Source organism: Rhinolophus sinicus, linkage group LG15 (genome assembly GCF_036562045.2).
Source record: "Rhinolophus sinicus isolate RSC01 linkage group LG15, ASM3656204v1, whole genome shotgun sequence".
Classification (NCBI taxonomy): domain Eukaryota; kingdom Metazoa; phylum Chordata; class Mammalia; order Chiroptera; family Rhinolophidae; genus Rhinolophus; species Rhinolophus sinicus.
In genome coordinates, this window is record NC_133764.1 from 50,628,309 (window position 1) to 50,633,308 (window position 5,000).

Here is a 5,000-nt window from a genome sequence, read left to right on the forward strand (position 1 = left end):
GTGCCCGGTTGCCGTGTTGCGGTCGACGGCCCCCAGATTCTTCTAAGTCTTCCGGGAGCCAGGAGCCGCTCGGGGAGCGCCGGGAGGCCTGAGCGCCCGGGCGTGGTTTCACTCACGTCCGAGGCGCCGGGCCTCGGCCCCGGAGTGGCGCGGGGCGGTCTGTTTCCCGTTCCTGCCGACGCCCGGCCGGGGTGGGGGATTTATTATTACTTACGGTGATGATGACGACGACGACGACGTATTCCACCCCCCACCCCACCCCCCGATTCCCGGTCAAACAGATCCGGGAAGGGGGGGGCGTTGGGGGGAGTGGAAAGGGGAAGGGGTGAATGAGTACAGATTGGTCGTGGCACGGTAGTCACGGGGCTGTGAGGTACGGCGTAAGGAATGTAGTCGACCCTATGGCGATCACCGTGGACGGTGTCACACGGGGACCGGATCGTGTGGTCGGGGCGATGGTGCGGGGACGGCGTTGGGGGCAGGGTGCCGAAGGGGAGGGATAAAGAAATAGCCACGGGCGTGTCGAGCAGAGGGAACACGACCGAGGATGTGGTCGTGACCGTGTACGTGGTGCCGGGTGGGTACCGGTCCGGGGGATCGCTTCCTGCACTGTCTAGATGTCTAACCGCTGTGCGGTACACCTGAAGCTGATATGGAATGGTATTGACCGTGGACTGTCATTGAGACATTAAAAGGGGGCGGGGGAGACATAGAGAAGAGGAGAGGTCCGAAGTTCCAGATAGGAAACAGATGCCGTAAATCGCCGTGTATAATGCGCACCGTTTGGCCCGAGTGTCTGAGGGAAGATGAGGATGCGCGTTCTACGCGGCTCGGGCCGATTCCGTACGTGGTTGAGTATTTTTTCATTCTTTTATTGACGCTTCTGAGTTAAAAGCGTGATCCTAGACGTCGATCACGATATCCGCATGACCGATAAGTCAATACCCTGGCGTGGGATCATCGGTTTTGTGGAACTCGGGAGGAACTGGCAGCGGCCAAGAGTTCTTGGCCTTCAAGGGTGCGTAAAAGGCCTTGAGGGTGTGACCGGTACGTGAAACGTCTCGAACCTCGCACCTGTTCTTGCGTTCTGTAATTACTCGTTACGTAAAATTTCTCATACTGGAACGCGTCAAAGACTGGACGCTAGAATTCCCTTGTGATGCAGAAGATGGGTACCGAAACGTAAAGACACACGGGGGGGGGGGAGGGGATTAAAAGGAAACGTCCTCCCCCCCCCCCTCGAAAGATTGGGCCAAAGACGTGGGTGCGCGGTCTACCGGGGGGGGGGGGGTTATACAGTGCAAAATACGGTACTCCAGGAGGTGGGTCCCCGTGGACTGGCTACCACGTGTGTCCGAGACGAATACGGCGTCGCACGTGAGCTGTCTTTCGATCAAGATCTCGCGCAAAAGGAAGAAAACGAAACCAAACCCAAGATTCCCCCCTCCCCCGCCCGCCCCGGGTCCCCCTTGAGCGGCCGGGGTCGCGTCGTGGCGGCCGGGAGCTCGGTGGCCGAAGCCGGCCCGCTCCGGGCCCGGAGAGGCCATCCGAGGTGGGCCGGGACGAGGTCCGGCGACCGTGCCGGCGGCGGGGCGCCCTCGCCGGCTCGCGATCCGGATCCGTCCCGCTGACGTTCGCTCCGGTTGCCGGGCGCCCCCTGGCGGCCGCTTTTATATCGTCCCTTCCCTCCGGAGCTCCGGCGACCGCGCCAAGGGGAGGGATCTGGCCGCTGTGCCCGGGGAGGCGTCGCGGGCGGCCGGCGTCACCGGCGGAATCGTCCCGGTGGTGCCGTGGAGACGGCGCGTCGCCCGTTCGCCGGAGATTGGAGGTGCAGGTTTCTGAGGGAGTGACCGCCGCCCGTCCCCGGGCTGCCCGGTCGCGTCGACCGGCGCTCGCCCGTGCCCCTCCGCTCGCGGAGGAACGCTGAAGGGCAGGACGCGCCCGCGCGCCAGCCCGCCCGCCCGGCCCGCGGCCGGGCCTGCCCGGCGTCGGCCCTTCCGTGTCGATCGCACTTTGTTTTCTCTCCCCGCGTCCCGCTCCGGAGGCTGCCCGCCGACCCGGGGCCGCGCAGGATGGCCCGGCCAGGGCCCCGCAGGCCGTCCGCGGTCCTTCCCGCGGGCCTGTCGTCGGACGCCCCTCCGCGGGAATTTTCACCCAAGTCCCGATCGGGAGACGTTGACCGTACGCCGCCCGCGCGTGTGGCCGGGGAGGGAGTCCCCGGCCCGCGTGCGTGCTCGCGGGGGACGGTGTCGCCGGACGCGACTCTCCGGAGTCCCGTTCCGGCGGCGGGGACCGGGGCCGGGCCCTGCGGGGAGGCACGTGGAGGGCGAGGTGGACCGGGACGGGGGGCACGCGCGGGTCCCGGTCGGTCCGACTCGACTTTTCCTCCCCCGTTTTCCCGTCCCCAGAGACCGGGCGGCCGGGCGGCCGGGCCGGTGGGGGTGGGCCGTCGGAGGCCCGTTCGTCGGAGGCGCCTCGGTGGTACGTTTCCCCTCACGCCCCCTCCCCGAGTCCCAGTTCGGAGGCGCGGTGGTTCGTGGCGGCCCCTGCCCGCGCCTGCGACCGTTGCGGTGGGGAGTATCTCGTCTCCTCGCCCTCCTCGCCTGTCTTCGGGGCTCCCCTGCTTCGGGGGTCGACCAGGTGGCCCAGCCGCTCCTCCCGCTAGCGGGGATGGGGTGGTGACCGGGGTCCGGTGGCCCGAGACCCGTTCCGAGGAGGCCGCTGAGGTCCGTGGATAGGCGCCGCCGACGGGCGCGGTGATTTTTTTCGCCAGAGATCGACATTTTGTGCCACCGGAGAGGTGTGGACACGCAGTCCTCTGGCGAACGGTCCCCGACGGGGGCCGGGCTCCTCGGCGCGAGCGCGTGGGGTGCCCCGCGGGGCGCTCGCCCGCCGCCCGGTGCCCGGGCCCTCCTGTCTCTGGTTCGTGAGCCGCCCGCTTGGGCCTGCGCGCCGGCTCGCGCGTAATCCAGGCGTTCCCGGAGGACCCGCGGTCGACACGAAGCCCTCCGGTCTCTGGTACCCGAGGGTGGCGGGGGGTGGCAGGCGTTGCGGGGTTGTCTCGCCGCGCGCGCCCCCCTCGCCGTGCATTCACACGGGCGCGGTCCGGGTGCCTAGGTGCCCGGTTCTGCGGCTGGCAGGCGCTGCCTCCTCGCGGGGCCCTCGCCGCCAGCCGAGCCCTGCGGGAAGTGGGGTGTGCGGCGAGGCTGAAGCAGGCTCCTCTGATCGTTGTCCTCGCTGCGCTACCTTCCCCCGTGGCCTCTTTGCCCGTTGTGTTCTCCGATCGATGTGGTGACGTCGCGCTCTCCCGGGCCGGGCCTAAGCCGCGCCAGACGAGGGACGGACATTCATGGCGAATGGGACCGCTCTTCTCGCTCTGCCTGCGGGCCCCTCGCCTCTCCCGCCCGCCCGATGGCGGTGTGTGGAAGGCAGGGGTGCGGACTCCGGCCCGACCCCGTTCCCCCCCGCCTCCTGCCTCACGGCGCCGGCGGGGCCAGGGGTCTCCTGACGCAGCGGACACTCTCCGCCCGGCCTCGGCCGTGTCTCGCGTTGCGGCTCTCCCCGCGGCGGGGAGGGCCGTCCCGCCGCCGCGCCCTGCGCGCCTCGCCCGGCCCTCTGGTGGTGCCCCTGGAGCGCTCCAGGTCGTCCGTCAGGTGCCCGAGGCCGAGTCGGTGGCGTCGCTTCCCGCTCCCGGCGGCCCCGTCGGGTCACCCCGCTCAAGTGTGTGTGCGGGGGTCGAGTCGGTAAGGTCGAGGGAGGGAAGGAGGCATTTTCCCTCTCCCCGCTCGCGCGGAGGCGGCGGGTGCCTCGTCGTGTGCCCCCTGCTCGCGTCTGGCGTTCGGGGCTCGACTCGGACGGGCGCCGTGCCGCGTCTCACGTCCCCACGCTGTGGGGGCGCTGCCGCGCGGGCGGTCGTGGCGGCGCGGGCCGGGGAGTTTCCGGCCGCTGGCTGGCTGTGAGGGTGTGCGGCGCGCTCACGCTGCTCGTGGACGACGGCGTCTTTCGCCCTCGTGTCGTTGTGCGCGCTGTGCTCCCGCCTGAGGCCTCCGTTCGCGGAGGCCGTCGTCCGTCTCCCTCTTACCCGTACCGCAGACCCCCAACCCCAGGCGCCGGCGTCCGAGCGCTCTGGCCCGTGCCCGACGGGGCGTGTCCCGGGTCGGGGGCGATGCCCCCCTCGGTGAGAAAGCCTTCTCTAGCGATCCGAAGAGGGTGCCTTGGGGTACCGCATCCCCCAGCCGCCGCCCCTCATCTGCGCGTGTCAGTTTGGCCAGCCAAGGGGGCCCCTCCGCTCCGTGTGGCGAGGGGCCCCCGAGCGGTGCTCTCCCGGCCTACCGCGGCCCGCGCCTCCCCCCACCGAGTCGGGGGAGGGTCACGCACGGGCCCGGGCCCGGCATCCCCGGCGCGGTTTTGAGGCCGCGTTGCTGTGGGCGCGTGCGGCGCTTGACGCCGCGCGGCGTGTGTGGGGCGGGCGGCTCGGCCTCCGACGCCTCCCGCTTCTCCGCGTCGAGCGGCTCTCCGCCCGCTCCCGTCCCGAGCCGCGGCCGGTGGGCGCCGCGCGGGCACGGGTTGGGGCCGCCTCGCTCGGGGGTGTCGTTCCCCGGGGTGTGGGTTTTTCCCGAGCCGCGACCGGACGGCTGGAGAAAGAGAAAGACGGACGCCGTCGGGGGGGGTTTCCCCCTCGGCGGCGCCAAGTTCGCGCGGGGGGCCCCCGGCGGAGGGGGCCGGGCAGCGGCCAGGCTCGCGGGAGGGTGGCCGAGGCCGGTCGGCGTCCGGGCGTCGCGGGGCCGCCCTCGTGTGTGGCGGTGGGATCCCCGTGCGTTTTCCCGGCGGCCCGCCTTGCGCCCTCGGCCCTTCCACGGGGTGCCCGGCCGCGCGCCCGCGCCCTTTCCTCGCGGGGCCTCCCGTCTTGCGCGCGGCCTCCTCGCCGCCGCTGCCGATTCACCCCTTCGCGTCCGGGAGCTTACCGAGGCCGGCCTCTCGCCGCGCGGGTGTCGCCCCCG